The sequence below is a fragment of the Bufo bufo genome, chromosome 3 (genome assembly GCF_905171765.1).
Source record: "Bufo bufo chromosome 3, aBufBuf1.1, whole genome shotgun sequence".
In the NCBI taxonomy this organism is placed as follows: domain Eukaryota; kingdom Metazoa; phylum Chordata; class Amphibia; order Anura; family Bufonidae; genus Bufo; species Bufo bufo.
The window spans coordinates 447,871,230-447,894,071 of record NC_053391.1 but is presented as its reverse complement, the minus strand read 5'-3'; the positions used below and the strand labels follow the sequence as shown (position 1 = coordinate 447,894,071).

The 22,842-nt window shown below is 45.3% G+C and overlaps 1 protein-coding gene and 1 long non-coding RNA gene across 2 annotated transcripts in view; one reads left to right on the top strand and one right to left on the bottom strand.

Annotated features, from left to right (window-relative positions):
• LONRF2 (LON peptidase N-terminal domain and ring finger 2) overlaps positions 1-22,842 on the bottom strand; it is an 80,992-nt gene that overhangs the window by 41,339 nt on the left and 16,811 nt on the right. The gene's annotated exons all lie outside the window — the stretch shown is intronic.
• LOC120995712 lies at positions 1,065-22,733 on the top strand. Its single transcript, XR_005777654.1, has 4 exons — positions 1,065-1,075; positions 10,312-10,317; positions 19,573-19,579; positions 22,478-22,733. It is a non-coding gene; the product is annotated as an uncharacterized LOC120995712 (long non-coding RNA).

Here is a 22,842-nt window from a genome sequence, read left to right as displayed (position 1 = left end):
TGTAATAGTAATTTCCCCAGTCGTCTCCATGACAGCACAAACTGAGAACTAACAAAGTAACTTAGGGGGGGGGGGGGGGGCTACAGCACCTAGGACCTTACGTCCAAAGGCCAAGTCCTCGTCAGCAAACACATCCACCCTATAATGCTTGGTGAAGGTGTGGGCCCTCTTCCAGGTGGCTGCCCTGCAGATTTGTTCTAACGAAGCAGAGGCTCTCTCAGCCCAAGAAGTGGAGACCGATATAACTGAGTGGGCTCTAAGGGATGGAGGAGCCTCCTTACCGGAGGCTTTATAGGCCTCGGAGATGGTGCATCTAATCCAGCGGGATATAGAGCTCTTAGCTGCCTTCTTACCCCTATTTGGACCTGCAAATTGGATGTCACGGCTGAGGATGGGGATGTTAAAGGAAAGTCAAGCTGCTAGGCCAGAACAACAGAATTAGGGAGCAGGTCACCTCCTACAGCGTCCCTAACTCTGACCCTGACTCCTAACCGTATGAGCCGACCCTGATGGTAGGAGGGCTCATACTCCGGAACCTGGGGTCCCTATTACCCCTCAGGGTGGCCCTGAACTAGGAGCAGGGTAAGACGACCTGTTCCTCCTAGATACGGAGGAACAGGAGTCTCACAGGCCGAGCTGCAAGGAATGGGGAACAGATACAGCATATAGATATGGCAGGTGAGTGAAACTACTTCCACACCTACCTGCCACAGACACACTGACTGGATCCCGTGCTCACAAGCTGATGTCCACACCAAACATAAATGGACACAGCACACACACCTAAACACACAGGAACCCACATCCATAGCTGCAGTAAGAATAACACAAACATAAAGCATAACATCACCACGACATTCTTTATGACCGCAAGGGTGGCCCTCACTGGAGAGATGGCATAAGGCTACCAGGAGGATGACTCCAGCAACATGCCTGGAGTACCCCTCAAACCTCTGGCCTATTTAGTTCCTGCTGGATGCCAAACAGCCACACACACTAGGAAAGGAGTTAACCCTTCCATCACCAAACATGGTAGTGAAGCCATTTAAAGGGGAATACACACACAATAAACCCCGTGCACACCAAACAGACAAAGTGCACACCTATAACACAAGTTGCCATAGGCAACCGCATGCATAGACAGTGAGCAACCCAGCAACGCTCAGGCTGCTACACTGCCAACCACATCATGTTGCCAGCGGCAACCGCACGTGAGGCAAAACACTCACAGCTGCGGTGAACAACCAAACGACCGCTGACAACTGCATGCGGACTCTAAGAGTCACGACCACAGCATAGTCGTGACACTGGATAAATACATTTTTGTCGATACTCCACTCCTCTGTGGCGTGTAAATAATGAAGAACTGAACGCCTAACGTCTAAATTGTGGAATCTAGATTCCTGCTCGTCTTTAGGATTAGGAAAGAAAGACGGAATAACTATATCTTGTGACCTGTGGAAGGAGGAGACCACTTTGGGGAGAAAACAGGGGTCTAATTTGAAAACAAGCTTGTCGTCCAGCACCTTGAGGAAGGGTTCCTGTATGGACAGGGCCTGGAGCTCGCAAACCCTCCTTGCGGAGGATATGGCCACTAGGAAGATGGTTTTCAGAGTAAGCCACTTAATAGATAGGGAGAGAGGGAGAGAAGAGGCTCAAACGGTACATCCGACAGCCCCAAAAGGACGGTGTTAAGGTTCCATGGTGCGACCATATTCCTGACTCGGGATTTAGTCGATCTGCCGCTTTCAGGAATCTTGCTACCCAGGGGAGCTCATAAAGGCTGGTATTATAGAGGGCCCCCAAGGCCGACACCTGGACTTGCAATGTGTTAGGAGCAAGGCCCAAATCCAACCCATCCTGGAGGAAATCCAGGATAAGAGGGATATTAGGGGTGGACTGGTTGAACCTGACTCCGCCCCAGGAGGCGAACTTCCTCCAAAATTTGAGGTACGCTTTGGAGATGTTGGACTTCCTACTGAGTAAGAGGGTCTTAACTACTCTTTCAGAGAGCCCCAACCCTAGCAAGAGGGATTGCTCAGAATCCAGGCGGACAGCTTGAGGAGGTTGGTATTGGGGTGCGGTATGGGACCCTGGGTTAGAAGACCCTCCTCCGGCAGGAATCGCATGGGATCTTCCGGGCTGAGGGACCTGAGGAGCCCGAACCAGCTTCTCCTGGGCCAGAATGCACCTTTCGGACTGAAACGTTTGGAGCACTCTTGGGATTACTGGTATCGGGGAAAAGGCGTAGACTAGGCCTGTCGTCCAGCTCTGGGTAAAAGAATCTATTGCCACACATGGGTCTCTTCGGTTGAGGGAGAAGAAATGCTGAGCCTTGTGATTCTTTGCTGATGCGAACAGGTCTAGGATGGGACTCCCCCAATGATCTCGAATCTGTTGGAAAGCGGTCTGGAACAAAGACCATTCGCCTGGATCCAGACTTTGCCGACTGAGGTAATCCGCCTGGAGATTCAGGGATCCCTTCAGATGTACTGCCACAAGGGATTGTAGATTTTTTTCTGCCCAAAGGAAGATTCGGTCTGAGAGCCTCTGGAGGTGACCGTGTCTTGTTCCTCCCTGGTGCTGGATCAACGCCACAGCTGCTGGAGCGCTGCTGCCTTCTCAAACAGCTGATTGGCGGGGGGCCCGGGTGTCTGACCCCCGCCAATCAGAAGCTGATGATCTATCCAGAGGATAGATCATCAGTTTAAACAAAGTGCAGAACCCCTTTAAAACAGAAAGTTAGAAATCTTTTGCCTTGCAAAAGTATTCACCCCCCTTGACTTTTTTTTTTCCGTATTTTGGTGCCTCACAAGCGGGAATTAACATGGATTGTTTGAGGATTTGCATCATTTGTTTGTTTTTCAATTGTTTTTATTGTCATTTTCAAGAAAAGGTAATACAGGAACATATATTTCGCCATACATTTCTGTTTTAAATCATAAATCAAATAATACATAAACAAAGGATAAGGGGGGGGAGGGGAATACATAGAGGGGGGGGGGAGAAGGAATAAAGGGATTAGGGTTTCCTGTGGGGTGAGAATATCCGAAAGACGCAACATATCATGGTAGTACATTATCACATTACATTGCCCAAGTCATTGCAATAAGACCTGAATAAGGGTGGCTTGACTCGCAGTAGGATGGTTTGACCCGCCCAAGTGTCCCGAATACTACAGATTAGGTCCAGGCCCGAATAGAGTTCTTGACCGATCCTGTATAATATCCCATTTTGCCCACTCTGTCTCATACCTGCTAATTCTAGCGTCCTTATATGCCATAATTTTTTCGTATACCGAAGTAGTAGCCACTGATTCTATTATTTCAGAAAGGGACGGTATTCTCCTGCTTTTCCAGTAGGTCACTATGCGTAGTTTTGTAGCTAGGAAAATGTGCAAGCTTATCACTCTTGCCTCTCTGGGAATCTCGTTTAACTTTAAAAATAACAGGGCTAGAGCAGGATCAGGCGAAATTGGGGTTTTAGTCAAAAGAGAAATTGTTTGAAAGATTTGGGCCCATAATTCTTTGAGGTTGGGACAGTCCCAAAGGATGGATTTGCATCATTTAATTTACAGCCCACAACTTTGAAGATTTATTTTATTTTTATTGTGAAGCAAACAACAATAGGACAAAATAACAGGAAAAGTCAATGTGCATAACTATTCACGCCCCTAAAGTCAATACTTTGTAGATCCACCTTTTGCGGCAAATCACAGCTCTAAGTCGCTTTGGATAAGTCTCTATGAGCTTGCCACATGTTACCACTGGGATTTTTGCCCATTCCTCCTTGCAAAACTGCTCCAGCTCCTTCAAGTTGGATGGTTTACGCTCTTGAACAGCAATCTTTAAAGGGATTCTGTCATGACATTTTAGCCCTATAACCTAAACATATGGCCAGGTCCGTACAAATAACATGAATCTGAAACAGTACTTATTAAATCTGCCTGTGGCTCTATTAGCACATAAAACAGGTTTTTATAACCGGTCAATCGCCTACCTAAGGTGCCCAAGGGGACGTCAGTTAATACAGGGTGCCCGGCCGTCTGGTGCCCAGCGCCTTCTTTCCCAGCCATAATCGCCGCCTTCCTCACCTCAGTGCCGCCTCTGCTAGATGCGCCGGCAGCGGCTCCTGGCAGCGGCTTCGTTGAGATCTGGGCTTTGACTAGGCCATTCCAACACATTCAAATGTTTCCCCATAAACCACTCAAGTGTTGCTTTAGCAGTGTGTTTGGGGTCATTGTCCTGCTGGAAGGTGGACCTCCGTCTTAGCCTCAAATCACGCACAGAGTGGTACAGGTTTTGCTCAAGAATATCCCTGTATTTATAACCATCCATTCTTCCCTAAACTCTGACCAGTTTCCAAGTCCCATCCCACAGCATGATGCTGCCACCACCATGTTCCACTGTGGGGATGGTGTTTTTTGGGTGATGTGTTGGGTTTGCACCAGACATAGCGTATTCTTTGATGGCCAAAAAGTTCAATTTTATTCTCATCAGACCAGAGCACCTTCCTCCATACATCTTGGGAGTCTCTCACATGCCTTTTCACAAACTCACAACGTGCCTTTTTGTTTTTAGCTGAAAGTAATGGCTTTCTTCTGGCCACTCTGCCATAAAGCCCAACTCTATGGAGCGTACTGCTTATTGTTGTCCTATGTACAGATACCCCAGTCTCTGCTGTGGAACTCTGCAGCTCCTCCAGGGTTACCTTGGGTCTCTGTGCTGCCTCTCTAATTAATGCCCTCCTTGACCGGTCCGTGAGTTTTGATGGGCGGCCGTCTCTTGGCAGGTTTGCTGTTGTGCCATTTTCTTTCCATTTGGTTATGATAGATTTGATGGTGCTCCTGGGGATCATCAAAGATTTGGTTATTTTTTTATAACCTAACCCTGACTTGTACTTCTCAACAACATTGTCCCTTACTTGTTTGGAGAGTTCTTTGGTCTTCATGGCAGTGTTTGGTTAGTAATTAGGGGCATTCTTTTTTGTAGTTCTGTCAGGTTGGATGGGAACCATCAGTGGACAGACATTTTAAGGTCTTACCAGAGAAGTTTGATTGGGTTCAAGTCAGGGCTCTGGCTTGTCCACTCAAGGACATTCACAGAGTTGTCCCTAACCCGCCCCTGTGTTGTGTTGGCTGTGTGGTTAAGGTCCTTGTCTTGTTGGAAGGTAAACCTTTGGCCCAGCCTGAGGTCCAGAGCACTCTAGATCAGGTTTTCATTAATAATAACTATGTATTTTGCTACATTTAGCTTTCCCTCAACTCTGACCAGATCTCTGTCCTACCCGCTGAAAAACAACCACAAAGCATGATGCCACCATGCTTCACTGTAGGGATCCTAGTCAGTGCCTGGTTTTATCCAGACATTATGCTTAGAACGGAGGCCAAAAAGATACATTTTGGTTTCATCAGACCAGACAATCTGGTCTGATGGAATTAAAAACCTAGTGTAGCCAGTGAGTTATTCAATAAAATGTATCTGTATGGCGCCACCTGCTGTTTGTTCTTTTCCTTCTTTTTTGTCCATCTCATGAGCTGGTTGAACGTGCTCAGTTTAAATCTTCAACTGTCACCAGCCATATGTTCTGTTAGAAGCTGTAGCAGTTAAAGGGAGAGAGCTGAGGCAGAAAGGACATGCCCCCCTGAGCTGCCAGGCTGAAGAGAATCTAGCAGAGCAACTGGAGCAGTGAATGTGGAGATCTCTGGACCCATGTGCAGTACATGCGCGGTATAGTCAATGGGGCCTGGTGGTGCTCCAGCCTTTTCTGGCTATGCTTGATACGATATCTTCTGGAAAAAGCCTTCAGCCTGCCGGAAGAATTTACCAATAGTGTGAAACTAGCCTAAAGGTGGAAGAGGGGAGGCAGCATCACAGCTGGTGAGCAAAGAGTCCTGTGTTGTGTGCCGTCCACAGACCAAAAAGAGAACTGTCAGCTGACATCCCTATACATATGGACAACATCCAAGCTGTACTAGCCGTTTTATGACACACAAAAGGCACAACTTTGTACATTAGCGCAAAACATTTGTCATAAATTACAACAGAAAAGGGTGTAAATTATAGCTGGTGCTAATTTCGGTTTGTGGTGTACGGGCAGCCAAAGATGCGACAAAGGTATTGCAGGGAATCTGGCACCAGCGACCAGACTGTCTGCATAGACCCAAAGCTGTGGTTCACCTGATTGAAACGCTGCTGTTCTTTTTTTGATCCGTAGCTCCATTCCATAGTTGTGATAATTTTTCTTAATATGCAAATTAAGGCTTTAGTGCAATGAGGGTGTTACTTTTGCTCTTGCAGCGCCCAGGCTCTGCTCGTTTCTGTGGCCAGCCTCTCTCTAGCTGCTTTGATTGACACGGCCAGGCAGTGGCAAAACATTCAGGGAGGGTCTGACCACAGACATGAGTGGAGCGTGTGCGTAACAAGAGCAACGGTGATGCCCTCATTGCACCAAAGGCTTAATTTGCATATTAAAAAAGTATCATCTCTCAGGAACGGAGCCTTGGAGCAATAATGAAAATCTGTGTTCCATTTGATAGGGAGGTTGTCAGATTCCCTTTAAAAGGGGTTGTGTCATGAAACAACCCTACAGTTTTCAAACCAGCACCCGGATCTGAATACTTATGTAACTGCATGTAATTAAAAACGTATAACTACCGAGTTATTCAATAAAATGTATCTGTATAGCGCCACCAGCTGTTTGTTCTCTTCCTCATTTCTTGTCCACCTGAGGTGGTCGCACATGCTCAGTTTAAATCTTTAACTGCTACAAGCCATAAGTTCTGTTAGAAGCTGTGGTAGTAACAGGGAGAGGCCTGCAGCAGAAAGGACATGCCCCCCTGAGCTGCCAGGCTGAAGATAATCTAGCAGAGCAATTGGAGCAGTGAATGTGGAGATCTCTGGACCCATGTGAGGTACAGGGCTGGTTCTAGCTTTGTTAGAAAGAGATTGTCGATCTGATTTTCATTTTTTACATCAAACCCCTTTACTCGACATCGGGTGGAGTAAGATGCGCTGAATTTATTAAGACCGATGTATAAATAGCCAGTCTTAGTAATCATACCCTGCTCTATCTTCATCTACTAATCACGCTTTATTTACAACTGCATCCTCTTCCTGGGACACATCTATTACAACCATTAGGACTACAATTCCCCGAGTGTGGCTTTTTATTTCTGCTCAGCATTCACTTTAGACTAAATTACTGCCGGTAATTATCTCAGCTGAATCACGCTCCCACGCCTCGCCGGCACTGAAGTTGGATTTTCCTCGGAGTCATTCTTCATGAGTATTCATTTCACCGACTAACCTTGATCTACATTAGGGAACAATTGCTTCTTGTACCTGTCGCTCTGTGACGTACATAAACACAACGTGTCTAATCACCAATATATCTAAGGCTACTTTCACACTCGCGTTTGGTGCGGATCCGTCATGGATCTGCACAAACGCATCCGTTCAGATAATACAACCGCATGCATCCGTTTCAGAACGGATCCGTTTGTATTATCTGTAACATAGCCAAGACGGATCCGTCTTGAACACCATTGAAAATCAAAGGAGGACGGATCCGTTTTCTATTGTGCCAGATTGTGTCATAGAAAACGGATCCGTCCCCATTGACTTACATAGTGTGTCAGAACGGATCCGTTTGGCTCTGTTTCATCAGATGGACACCAAAACGCTCCAAGCAGCGTTTTGGTGTCCGTCTCCTAAGCGGAATGGAGACGGAACGGAGGTAACTGATGTATTCTGAGCGGATCATTTTCCATTCAGAATGCATTAGGGCAAAACTGATCCGTTTTGGACCGCTTGTGAGAGCCCTGAATGGATCTCACGAACGGAAAGCCAAAACGCCAGTGTGAAAGTAGCCTAATTCATTAGGAACTATGGAGACATTGCTCTGGTATGTTTCTGTATGCATTCAGTCTAAGGGCCAGTTTACAAGGAGTTTCTTGGCGCTGATTTTGGAGCATTTCTGACCCAAAATCAGTCCCAAATCTGCTCCAAAAACGCTGCAAAACAGCCTCCCATTCATTTCAATAGGAAGCAGCACTTGCTTTTTTTTTTTACACATGTAAAAAAGAGTGTAAAAAAGAAGCAGCGCTGATTTTCCCATACAAATTAATGGGAAGCAGAAAAAAAATGCACCATTTGGGATATGCACATGCACGCATTTTCTCTTGCATAAACGTGCCAAAAACCACTTGTGGGAAAAGTAATATAGAATTTAATAAAGTAAAAAAATCTGCCAGAAAAAAACTTTACAAAAAAATGCGTCAAAAAACAAGCGTAAGGCCCCTTTCAGACGAGCGAGTTTTCCACGCGGGTGCAATGCGTGATGCGAACGTATTGTGCCCACACTAAATCCGGACCCATTCATTTCAATGTGTCTGTGTACATGAGCGTTGTTTTTCACGTATCACTTGTGCGTTGCGTGAAAATCGCAGCATGTTCTATATTCTGCGTTTTTCACATAGCCCTGGCCCCATAGAAGTGAATGGGGCTGCGTGAAAAACGCATCGCTACTGCAAGCAGGTAGGGATGCGATGCGTTTTTCACTGATGGTTGCTTAGGGTACTTTCACACTTGCGTTGTTTGATTCCGCCAGGCAGTTCTGTTGCCTGAACTGCCTGCCTGATCAGGCAAACTGTATGCAAACGCATGTCATTATTTCTGACTGATCAGGCATTTTTCAGACTGATCAGAATCCTGATCAGTCTGAAAAATGCCTGATCAGTCAGAAAAATGCATTGCAATACCGGATCCGTTTTTCCGGTGTCATCAGGCAAAACGGATCCGGTATTTATTTTTTTCTCATTTTTAAAGGTCTGCGCATGCGCAGACCGGAAGGACGGATCCGGCATTCCGGTATTTTGAATGCCAGATCCGGCACTAATACATTCCTATGGGAAAAAAATGCCGGATACGCCATTCAGGCAAGTCTTCAGTTTTGTTCGCCGGAGATAAAACCGTAGCATGCTACGGTTTTCTCTTTTGCCTGATCTGTCAAAATGACTGAACTGAAGACATCCTGAACGGATTACTCTCCGTTCAGAATGCATGGGGATATGCCTGATCAGTTCTTTTCCGGTATAGAGCCCCTGTGACGGAACTCTATGCCGGAAAAGAAAAACGCTAGTGTGAAAGTACCCTAAGAGATGTTGTTTGTAAACCTTCAGTTTTTTATCATGTGCGTGAAAAAATGCATTAATGCGCATTTCACCCGCGAGAAAAAAAAAAACCTGAATGCAATAGTAGACAAAACTGACTGAACTTTCTTGCGAAATGGTGCAAGTTTTCCTGAACGCACGTAATCTGTATTATTCATGTTCAAGAGGCCTGTATTTGAGGTGTAAAAATCTGCTTGGATTCAGCGCTTGTTTTTTTACATGTGTATTTTGAAAATCAGCCGTGTTAACTGACCCCAATACTAACAGCATGGACCACTTTTGGGGGGGGGGGGGGGAGTGCATCTTATAAAGCGAAAAATACGGTAGCTTAACTTTTTCAGGCAGACCATTCACTGCGGCCAAAGAGGGAAGAAGATGAGTGACAAAACTAGAGCATCGCACATTACACTAATAAGTATAGTGCTCTTCTGTGGACATCTTCATCTAGGCCTATGAGAAGAACAATACAGCTGTCATACTGTATCCAAAATCTACACCTACCATTAATAACTCTGATTACCTTGCAGATAACATAGTCCCTCAATAGCAGCAGTAAACTGACTATATACACTGCTCAAAAAAATAAAGGGAACACAAAAATAACACATCCTAGATCTGAGTTAATTAAATATTCTTCTGAAATACTTTGTTCTTTACATAGTTGAATGTGCTGACAACAAAATCACACAAAAATAAAAAAATGGAAATCAAATTTTGGAGTCTCCCTCAAAATTAAAGTGGAAAAACACACTACACGCTGATCCAACTTTGATGTAATGTCCTTAAAACAAGTCAAAATGAGGCTCAGTAGTGTGTGTGGCCTCCACGTGCCTGTATGACCTCCCTACAACGCCTGTGCATGCTCCTGATGAGGTGGCGGACGGTCTCCTGAGGGATCTCCTCCCAGACCTGGACTAAAGCATCTGCCAACTCCTGGACAGTCTGTGGTGCAACGTGACGTTGGTGGATAGAGCGAGACATGATGTCCCAGATGTGCTCAATTGGATTCAGGTCTGGAGAATGGGCAGGCCAGTCCATAGCATCAATGCCTTCATCTTGCAGGAACTGCTGACACACTCCAGCCACATGAGGTCTAGCATTGTCTTGCATTAGGAGGAACCCAGGGCCAACCGCACCAGCATATGGTCTCACAAGGGGTCTGAGGATCTCATCTCGGTACCTAATGGCAGTCAGGCTACCTCTGGCGAGCACATGGAGGGCTGTGCGGCCCTCCAAAGAAATGCCACCCCACACCATTACTGACCCAATGCCAAAACGGTCACGCTGGCATTGCTGGAGGATGTTGCAGGCAGCAGAACGTTCTCCACGGCGTCTCCAGACTCTGTCACGTCTGTCACATGTGCTCAGTGTGAACCTGCTTTCATCTGTGAAGAGCACAGGGCGCCAGTGGCTAATTTGCCAATCTTGGTGTTCTCTGGCAAATGCCAAACGTCCTGCACGGTGTTGGGCTGTAAGCACAACCCCCACCTGTGGACGTCGGGCCCTCATATCACCCTCATGGAGTCTGTTTCTGACCATTTGAGCAGACACATGCACATTTGCGGCCTGCTGGAGGTCATTTTGCAGGGCTCTGGCAGTGCTCCTCCGGTTCCTCCTTGCACAAAGGTGGAGGTAGCAGTCCTGCTGCTGGGTTGTTGCCCTCCTACGGCCTCCTCCACGTCTCCTGATGTACTGGCCTGTCTCCTGGTAGCGCCTCCATGCTCTGGACACTACGCTGACAGACACAGCAAACCTTCTTGCCACAGCTCGCATTGATGTGCCATACTGGATAAGCTGCACTACCTGAGCCACTTGTGTGGGTTGTAGACTCCGTCTCATGCTACCACTAGAGTGAAAGCACCGCCAGCATTCAAAAGTGACCAAAACATCAGCCAGGAAGCATAGGAACTGAGAAGTGGTCTGTGATCACCACCTGCAGAACCATTCTTATATTGGGGGTGTCTTGCTAATTGCCTATAATTTCCACCTGTTGTCTATCCCATTTGCACAACAGCATGTGAAATTGATTGTCACTCAGTGTTGCTTCCTAAGTGGACAGTTTGATTTCACAGAAGTGTGATTGACTTGGAGTTACATTGTGTTGTTTAAGTGTTCCCATTTTTTTGAGCAGTGTATATTGTAAGGGATCGCTTTCTCTCAGGGGGGTCACAATCACAGACTTCTCATCTGAGAATGGGGTTCAAGTCCAAATGGTGCTTTATTTTGGCACTTCAGCACCAGCACAAACATAAACAGAGCAAAAATAAACACCTGCCCGTCTGGGCTCTACCTAATACACTTGTTGTCTCTACCTCCCCTATAGAGCGTAGCTCACAACACGGGATTAGATCCAGCTTCCTCAGCCATATACGGTCCAGCAGGCTCCAGGCTGTAACTACACCAGCACCCTTGCGGGAAGATGGTCCAGAAGTCCTCCCGACTCTGACCGTGCGACCCTCTTTCCGTAGGCGTCGCTGGGCCCCCCCAAACTTCAGGCTTTACAAAGCCTCCTGGCTGAGACCACACAGAGCCTCTCAGGCTTCCTCAGTCTTTCTCCCTCCAAGTCATACACAGAGGGTTGCTTTATCCCTCCTTGATTACAGCAGTAGGCCTCACATGCATCACCTCCGGCAAAAGACAATACATGTAGTGGAATGGTGTGGGCTGGCAGATCCCACTACCAAACATATCCCCCAGTCCACATGAAATCCAGCCCAGTACAACATCTAGACAAAACTGTCTCAGCAAACTACACTTTGCTGAAACCAGGGTGGATAAAAATCTATTATTTAAAAAGAATTTAAAAAAAACAGATTTTTTTTATTTAAATCAGATTTTTTTTATACAAAATGCTTTTTGAGGAAAATATGTTACCATCCAAAGGTTATTCCATCATGAAATAAAGATTAGTTTTTAAATTATGTAGAATAAGGCTGTACGTGGACTCCCACATTGTTGAATGGATTAGGCAGTGGCTGAGGGACAGACAACAGAGGGTTGTAGTCAATGGAGTATATTCAGACCATGGTCTTGTTACCAGTGGGGTACCTCAGGGATCTGTTCTGGGACCCATATTGTTTAATATCTTTATCAGAGAAAGGCCTCGATGGTAAGGTGTGTCTTTTTGCTGACGACACTAAGATTTGTAACAGGGTTGATGCTCCTGGAGGGATACACCAAATGGAAAAGGATTTAGGAAAACTAGAGGAATGGTCAAAAATCTGGCAACTAAAATTTAATGTTGATAAGTGCAAGATAATGCAACTGGGGCGTAAAAACCCAAGCGCAGAATATAAAATCAGTGATGCAGTCCTAACCTCAGTTTCTGAGGAAAGGGATTTAGGGGTCATTATTTCAGAAGACTTAAAGGTAGGCAGACAATGTCATAGAGCAGCAGGAAATGCTAGCAGAATGCTTGGGTGTATAGGGAGAGGCATTACCAGTAGAAAGAGGGAGGTGCTCATGCCGCTCTACAGAGCACTAGTGAGACCTCATTTGGAGTATTGTGCTCAGTACTGGAGACCATATCTCCAGAAGGATATTGATACTTTGGAGAGAGTTCAGAGAAAAGCTACTAAACTAGTACATGGATTGCAGGACAAAACTTACCAGGAAAGATTAAAGGACCTTTACATGTATAGCTTGGAAGAAAGACGAGACAGAGGGGATATGATAGAAACTTTTAAATACATAAAGGGAATCAACAAGGTAAAAGAGGAGAGAATATTTAATAGAAGAAAAACTGCTACAAGAGGACATAGTTTTAAATTAGAGGGGCAAAGGTTTAAAAGTAATATCAGGAAGTATTACTTTACTGAGAGAGTAGTGGATGCATGGAATAGCCTTCCTGCAGAAGTGGTAGCTTCAAATACAGTGAAGTAGTTTAAGCATGCATGGGATAGCCATAAGGCCATCCTTCATATAAGATAGGGCCAAGGGCTATTCATAGTATTCAGTAGTTTGGGCAGACTAGATGGGCCAAATGGTTCTTATCTGACGACACATTCTATGTTTCTATATGTGTAATTTTTTGGGTAAATAAATTCCATTAATCCATTCACAATGTCATGCTCTTCCAGAGGTTTTTGTAAGATTATTGGGCAGTTTCTCTGCCTACAAGATATTATCACAGATGCTTTGTTTACTTTTGCAGTTCTCAAAATTTGACTCAGCAGAGATCACATGCCTCTTCTTCAGAGCAAAAATGTTATAACATGAACAGAGTTGAGAAAAAGACCTTAATCCTAACTTCTACAAACCTATAAATGCAGAATCAACCTAATCAAACTAATATGAAAAGTTGTTATTCTAAAAATCTTCATCTACTTGCATATTATAAGTTATATCAGCAAGATTTAGTCTTTATGTAGAAAACTATGATTTAAATCAAGCCTTACTGACTAGTGATTTAAATCATTTTGATTTAAATCAAATCCACCCTGGCTGAAACCACTGCAGCTTTCTGGATTTCAGTTAACTTACCCAGCTGGGGTATCTGGGTGGGATATACACACCTCCCAGCACTTATACTGTACAGGGAGTGCAGAATTATTAGGCAAGTTGTATTTTTGAGGATTAATTTTATTATTGAACAACAACCATGTTCTCAATGAACCCAAAAAACTCATTAATATCAAAGCTGAATATTTTTGGAAGTAGTTTTTAGTTTGTTTTTAGTTTTAGCTATTTTAGGGGGATATCTGTGTGTGCAGGTGACTATTACTGTCCATAATTATTAGGCAACTTAACAAAAAAGAAATATATACCCATTTCAATTATTTATTTTTACCAGTGAAACCAATATAACATCTCAACATTCACAAATATACATTTCTGACATTCAAAAACAAAACAAAAACAAATCAGTGACCAATATAGCCACCTTTCTTTGCAAGGACACTCAAAAGCCTGCCATCCATGGATTCTGTCAGTGTTTTGATCTGTTCACCATCAACATTGCGTGCAGCAGCAACCACAGCCTCCCAGACACTGTTCAGAGAGGTGTACTGTTTTCCCTCCTTGTAAATCTCACATTTGATGATGGACCACAGGCTCTCAATGGGGTTCAGATCAGGTGAACAAGGAGGCCATGTCATTAGATTTTCTTCTTTTATACCCTTTCTTGCCAGCCACGCTGTGGAGTACTTGGACGCGTGTGATGGAGCATTGTCCTGCATGAAAATCATGTTTTTCTTGAAGGATGCAGACTTCTTCCTGTACCACTGCTTGAAGAAGGTGTCTTCCAGAAACTGGCAGTAGGACTGGGAGTTGAGCTTGACTCCATCCTCAACCCGAAAAGGCCCCACAAGCTCATCTTTGATGATACCAGCCCAAACCAGTACTCCACCTCCACCTTGCTGGCGTCTGAGTCGGACTGGAGCTCTCTGCCCTTTACCAATCCAGCCACGGGCCCATCCATCTGGCCCATCAAGACTCACTCTCATTTAATCACTCCATAAAACCTTAGAAAAATCAGTCTTGAGATATTTCTTGGCCCAGTCTTGACGTTTCAGCTTGTGTGTCTTGTTCAGTGGTGGTCGTCTTTCAGCCTTTCTTACCTTGGCCATGTCTCTGAGTATTGCACACCTTGTGCTTTTGGGCACTCCAGTGATGTTGCAGCTCTGAAATATGGCCAAACTGGTGGCAAGTGGCATCTTGGCAGCTGCATGCTTGACTTTTCTCAGTTCATGGGCAGTTATTTTGCGCCTTGGTTTTTCCACACGCTTCTTGCGACCCTGTTGACTATTTTGAATGAAACGCTTGATTGTTCGATGATCACGCTTCAGAAGCTTTGCAATTTTAAGAGTGCTGCATCCCTCTGCAAGATATCTCACTATTTTTGACTTTTCTGAGCCTGTCAAGTCCTTCTTTTGACCCATTTTGCCAAAGGAAAGGAAGTTGCCTAATAATTATGCACACCTAATATAGGGTGTTGATGTCATTAGACCACACCCCTTCTCATTACAGAGATGCACATCACCTAATATGCTTAATTGGTAGTAGGCTTTCGAGCCTATACAGCTTGGAGTAAGACAACATGCATAAAGAGGATGATGTTGTCAAAATACTCATTTGCCTAATAATTCAGCACGCAGTGTATATATATATACACACAAACATATATACACTGCTGAAAAAAATAAAGGGAACACAAAAATAACACATCCTAGATCTGAATTAATTAAATATTCTTCTGAAATACTTTGTTCTTTACATAGTTGAATGTGCTGACAACAAAATCACACAAAAATAAAAAAAATGGAAATCAAATTTTTCAACCCATGGAGGACTGGATTTGGAGTCACCCTCAAAATTAAAGTGGAAAAACACACTACAGGCTGATCCAACTTTGATGTAATGTCCTTAAAACAAGTCAAAATGAGGCTCAGTAGTGTGTGCGGCCTCCACGTGCCTGTATGACCTCCCTACAACGCCTGTGCATGCTCCTGATGAGGTGGCGGACGGTCTCCTGAGGGATCTCCTCCCAGACCTGGACTAAAGCATCTGCCAACTCCTGGACAGTCTGTGGTGCAACGTGACGTTGGTGGATAGAGCGAGACATGATGTCCCAGATGTTCTCAATTGGATTCAAGTCTGGGGAACGGGCAGGCCAGTCCATAGCATCAATGCCTTCGTCTTGCAGGAACTGCTGACACACTCCAGCCACATGAGGTCTAGCATTGTCTTGCGTTAGGAGGAACCCAGGGCCAACAGCACCAGCATATGGTCTCACAAGGGGTCTGAGGATCTCATCTCGGTACCTAATGGCAGTCAGGCTACCTCTGGCGAGCACATGGAGGGCTGTGCAGCCCTCCAAAGAAATGCCACCCACACCATTACTGACCCAATGCCAAACCGGTCATGCTGGAGGATGTTGCAGGTAGCAGAACGTTCTCCACGGCGTCTCAAGACTCTGTCACGTCTGTCACATGTGCTTAGTGTGAACCTGCTTTCATCTATGAAGAGCACAGGGCGCCAGTGGCGAATTTGCCTATCTTGGTGTTCTCTGGCAAATGCCAAACGTCCTGCACGGTGTTGGGCTGTAAGCACAACCCCCACCTGTGGACGTTGGGCCCTCATATCACCCTCATGGAGTCTGTTTCTGACCGTTTGAGCAGACACATGCACATTTGTGGCCTGCTGGAGGTCATCTTGCAGGGCTCTGGCAGTGCTCCTCCTGTTCCTCCTTGCACAAAGGCAGAGGTAGCGGTCCTGCTGCTGGGTTGTTGCCCTCCTACGGCCTCCTCCACGTCTCCTGATGTACTGGCCTGTCTCCTAGTAGCGCCTCCATGCTCTGGACACTACGCTGACAGACACAGCAAACCTTCTTGCCACAGCTCGCATTGATGTGCCATCCTGGATAAGCTGCACTACCTGAGCCACTTGTGGGGGTTGTAGACTCCGTCTCATGCTACCACTAGAGTGAAAGCACCGCCAACATTAAAAAGTGACCAAAACATCATCCAGGAAGCATAGGAACTGAGAAGTGGTCTGTGGTCACCACCTGCAGAACCACTCCTTTATTGCTAATTGCCTATAATTTCCACCTGTTGTCTATCCCATTTGCACAACAGCATGTGAAATTGATTGTCACTCAGTGTTGCTTCCTAAGTGGACAGTTTGATTTCACAGAAGTGTGATTGCCTTGGAGTTACATTGTGTTGTTTAAGTGTTCCCTTTATTTTTTTGAGCAGTGTAGTTGAATAATTTGTGTTGACTGCTACAGAAGGACTGACGAAAGAAGTTTCCCATTAAATATTTCAAGAGCGAGCTCAGTTTGTACTACCACATGTACAAACAGCAGTGTGAGTACACACCCAGCACACATTACGCAGAAGCGACAAACACTTTCTACAGGCAGTTGACCTAGATCTAATCGGTCTGCTTTGCTATGTTGTGTTTGTTTGTAGGGTCATAATCTGTTATTCAGGGGGAATAGAATGTAAAACATAATGTCGTCATTTGCTTTAGAGCAATTAATGTAATATACGTGTTTAATGTGGCAGCATATTTTATGCCAGTCACATAACTGACAGATGACTCTTCTGTTATCGTGTCAGAACAACATAACGGCTTCAGAGCATGTTGCACTAGTACATAACCATACAAAGGCTGCGACATCAATCTGACAAATCAGTCTGTTCTAGTAGTTAACGGGAGCCTGTCTGGTCATTTCTACTGCCTTAAGGACTAAGCATACAAACGTATGGCCCCCCCCGTGTCCATTGAGGTTTTTTTGCGGCCTGTATGCGAAACCATTCATTTCAACAGGGCTGCAAAAAAGAACGAAAATGACTCCATGTGCATTCCGTGTCCGTTTCACAAAAAAAATAGAACATGCCCTATTATTGTCCACACTATGGACAAGGATAGGACTGTTCTATTAAGGGCCGGTGTTCCGTGAAATTTACCTACCCGTGAAATTTACCTACCCTAGTCACTTCCTGTTGTGACGCGGCCGCACCGGACATGACGTTCCGAGCTTTGGAAGGAGGTGTGCCGCGCAGGTGCACAACAACGGGTTAGGGAAATTTCACACCAGAGTTGGGGAGAATGGGCCACGTAAGCCGGGAGCCTCCGCAGCGGATAGAGGGTAGGGAAAAAATTACGGGCCAGTGCGCAAGCGCGGCTAATTACTCCCGTTGGGATACACCGCTCCTGCGCACCAGCGGACAGGGAGATCTCACCAGTGGACAAGAATAGGACATGTTCTATTTTTTTCAGGAACGTATTGCAGACCCGGAAGTGCGGATCCGCAATTCCGGATCCGGGCATCATATCGTTCCGCAAAATGCAGAACAGAATTGCGGATGTGTGAATGGACCCTAAGACCCTGAATCCTGATGTAAACCTGCCAAACGTATGCCAAATTGTCTCCCTTTTGGCAATTCAGCCTATGGGCATGTCAGCAAATACTTTGGGTGATTTTCCCAGGGTATATGCCAAACATGCTCATAAACTAATCTGTCTGTGAAAAAGTCACCACTGTTTCCAAGCAGAATGTCACTTGCTTGCGAGAATTAAAATTCCATATGGGGAAAAAAAAAATTGCAGCCATATGAATAGCAATTTGAATGTCCACTGTAAATAATGGAGTGCGCATTTCACATGGATTTCAGCGTGGAGTGCTCAGTGTGTAAAAAATGTGTTAATGGGATTTTCTGGGAGTTCGATATTGATGGCTTATCCTCAGGATAGGGCATCAATATCTGACCAGTGGAGGTCTGACTCCTGGCACCCTCACCGATCAGCTGTTTGAAGCCTCCTCGCGGCTTACCAAGCACAGCGCCGTACATTCAAACAGCTGATCGACTGGGGGGCTGGGAGTTGGACCCCCGCCAATCTGATATTGATGACCTATCCTGAGGATAGATCATCAATGTGAGAAAAACGTCTTCTGAGACTTTAATACTGATGAGGGTGGGGGTCCGACACCCTGGAAGCCCACCGATCAGCTGTTTGAGAAGGCACGACCGCTTGCAATCTCTCAGTTTCCCTAGGCCAGAGACAATGTGCCCAAGGGCTGAGCTGTAATACCAAGCACAGCCTCTATACAATGTACGGCGCTTGGTAAGCACAGAGAACGCTGTGGCGCCCTCTCAAACAGCTGATCGGGGACCTGGGTGTCGGACCCCCACCGATGAGGTACTGATGACCTATCCAGAGGTTATCCTTTGAAACCCTTTTTAATTATAGGAAAGTTAGGAAAGCAGGAAACCCATAATGCCTAACACTATCATTTACATGGATGCACTGTTGTCTTCATCAAGACTATCCCAAATTTGCTTGCCGTTCATGAACATGACGCTTCTCAAGATTTGCCTATAAATAGTTCCTATGATACTATTTTAAGCGTAATTCCTAGTAAACACCAGCTGCACTGACTATTAACACAACGTATTTTTGACACTGTCAGAAAACACTTTGGGTTCTCCTGATCATAGGTAGCAATCTTCTGCCTGTCAGGTATTTCTGGGGGAAACCACCCAAGGGTAAGCACGATGGTGACTTTTGATGCTGGCTTATGGCAGGTGCATAATTTATCATTATTTAAATATTAATACCTTGATTCTAAATCTCCAGCCCGCATGGTACCAATTCTAAACTTACAAAGAGAAAACAGCTAAAAATACACTTTACCATTACGAGACTGCAGCCAAAGCCTTGACCTACCAGCTAAAAAGCAATGGAGTAAGCGCGCTGCAAGGCATCTGAGCAGGTGGTAACCTTCACAGAACAATCACACTGAGTGCTATTTATTACGCTTACATAATCCCAACATATTAGAAAACAAGTTCACAATCTCTGTACATAGCGGATTTGTGTCTCTCCCCTTTCCATTCTATTTTCTGACAGGTAATGGCCACTTGTATAGCAACACAATCCACATTTGTCTGCAGAACACTTGTTCCATTCGTCAGTGCAGTTCTTCAACCTAGATTCAGATAGGATTCATCACATAGCTCAACATCTAAACATGGAGACCATGAATTTTTCCACAAAGATTAACTAGATTCCTTTGGGTTGGCTATACCTACACATTAGATGTAAGCTGGCTGATAATGTGTACATACAGGGCCTCCCAACTCTCCTGCAATGACAGATGATGGGAGAGGTAAGGACTGGGCAGTTGGATTTCCACTGGCTGATCCTTTTGTTCTCGGGGAGGAAAGCCAGGGAAGTCTGTCAGTGGCTCCCTTTCCTTTACCTACACAGAACACATGCCTGCGCTGCCGAGTCAAGCATGCAAGTGTATTGGGTGATCGGGAGTGATCTTAAATGTATGGCCAGCCTTTGTCATGTGCCCTGCATTTTCATCAAGGGCTGGTTTTAACTATTTATTATTGTTTTTATGAAGACACTAGCTGAAGGGCTTTGCACGGGTATAATCTATTTAATTTAATGTTTCTGTGTGTCGTTTAAAGATATCGACAGTATCCACTATAATAGTGACATCTACAGCACCCCGCCCCCTTAACAGTGACCCGTCTCCTTAACCCCTTAAGGACTCAGCCCTATTTCACCTTAAGGCCATTTTTTGCAAATCTGACCAGTGTCACTTTAAGTGCTGCTAACTTTAAAACGCTTTGACTTATCCAGGCCATTCTGAGATAGTTTTTTTTGTCACATAGTGTACTTCATGACACTGGTAAAATGAAGTCAAAAAAATTCATTTTTATTTATTTTAAAAAAAAACAAATTTACCCAAAATTCTTAAAGAATTGCAAATTTCCAAGTTTCAATTTCTCTACTTCTATAATACATAGTAATACCTCCAAAAATAGTTATTACTTTACATTCCCCATATGTCTACTTCATGTTTGGATCATTTTGGGAATGATATTTTATTTTTTGGGGATGTTACAAGGCTTAGAAGTTTAGAAGCAAATCTTGAAATTTTTCAGACATTTTCAAAAACCCAATTTTTAGGGACCAGTTCAGGTCTGAAGTCACTTTGCGAGGCTTACATAATAGAAACCACCCCAAAATGACCCCATTCTATAAACTACACCCCTCAAGGTAATCAAAACTGATTTTACAAACTTTGTTAACCCTTTAGGTGTTCCACAAGAGTTAATGGCAAATGGTGTTAAAATTTCAGAATTTAGATTTTTTGGCAAATTTTCCATTTTAATCCATTTTTTCCAGTAACAAAGCAAGGGTTAATTAACAGCCCAAAAAAATGCTATATTTATTGCCCCGATTCTGTAGTAGAGTTGTTGCGATACCAAATTTTTGATTCGGTTTCGATACCATGAAAAAGTATTGCGATACTCGATACCATTCGATACCACGCGAAAAAAATAAACAAAAAAAGCCACGTGCATTCCTCATTTTTAAAAATGGCGAATCGCGCAGTTTTTATTTTATTTTTTCTGTTCCGGCATTCACCACCTAGATTTTTTTTTTATATTTTAATAGTTTGGACTTTTCTGACGTGGCGATGTAATATGTTTATTTATATATTTTATATGTGAAATTGGGAAAAGGGGGGTGATTTATACTTCATATTTTAGTGTTTTTTGTTTTTTTTTTCACTTATTATTTAATAACTATTTCCCCCCTTAGGGGCTAGAACCTGGGATCTTTCATCCCTTTTCCTATTCACCCTGATAGATCTCTATCATGGTGAATAGGACTCCACACTGTCCCTGCTGCTCTGTGCTTTGTGCACACAGCATCAGGGATGTTACCATGGCAACCAGGGCTTCTGTAGCGTCCTGGCTGCCATGGTAACCGATCGGAGCCCCAGGCTTACACAGCTGGGGCTCCGATCAGAAGCTGCCACTGCACCACCAATGAGGGGGAGTGGAGAGGTCCCTGTGGCCACTGCCACCAATGATTTTAATACTGGAGGGTTGAGAGGGGCCGGCGCACTGTGCCACCAATGATTTTAATGGGATGGGGGGATTGAGGGGGGGGGCACACTGCTCCACCAATGATTTTACCCCTTTATACAGGAGGCGGGTACTAGCAGATCAGCGGCAGTTAACTGCCGCTGATCGCAGCTCCCTGTCAGGGGCAGGGTGCCGGCAATGCGATTCTGCTGCCGGCACCCGCCTCCTGTATGTGTTAAAGACTGACTACTGTATATGAGTCCAGACTTTCACTATTAGGCCACACAGAGCGGCGCCCAGCGATGTCTCAGCACTCACCATTTAGTCCTGGGCGCCGCTCCGTTCGCCCGCAGTGCCCCATTACTGTCTCCTCTCCTGCTCCACATGCTGCTGATTACTATCGGAGCGATGGGAGGAGACATCAGCTTCACTAGTGGGCGTTCCTTCTCCCTGGCTGTAGCGCTGTCCAATCGCAGCGCAGGGAAAAGGAACGCCCACTAGTGAAGCTGATGTCTCCTCCCATCGCTCCGATAGTAATCCTATCATTGGTGGCGCAGTGCGCCCGCCCCTCCTCCGCCCCTCTCTTCTCATTGCCGCCCCTCCTCCACCCCCTCTCTTCTCATTGCCGCCCCTCCTCCGCCCCTCTCTTCTCATTGCCGCCCCTCCTCCGCCCCTCTCTTCTCATTGGTGGCAGCGGCAGCAGCACAGGGGGAGGGAGGACAGCTTCCTTCTCCCCGTGCTGCTGAGAGAGAACATGAGCGCGCCGATAGCAGCGCGCTCATGTTCAGAGATACTAGACTGCGCAGAAGCGCAGCCCAGTATCGAAAAAACGGAAATCCCGGTATCGTATCGATACCGGGACAAAAGTATCGATTGGGTATCGAAATTTCGATACCCGCAACAACCCTATTCTGTAGTTTGCAGAAACACCCCATATGTGGCCGTAAACTACTGTACGGGCACACAGTAGGGCAGGGGTGGCCAACCTGTGGCTCTTGAGCCACATGCGGCTCTTTGCTTCTTTAAGTGAGGCTCTAGCTGTTAAGCCAGGAAGCAGTCAGGCTGGCTCACTCTCCAACCCATGCTCATATCTGTTTTCCTGATCGGGCATTGTTACTACTTTGCAGCTCCAGCTCACTCTCCACTACATCCTGATGCACACAGTGTGAGAACGTAGTATGTGGAGACACGCACTATGACCTGACGTTGTGCTCATCAGTTCACAGTGGAAAGCATGTCAGACCTGCAGAGTAGCAGGTGCCCGAGCAGGAGCCCAGTGCCTGATCAGGAGAGGGAAGAGATTTTTTTTAACCCCTTAGTGAACACCCATAC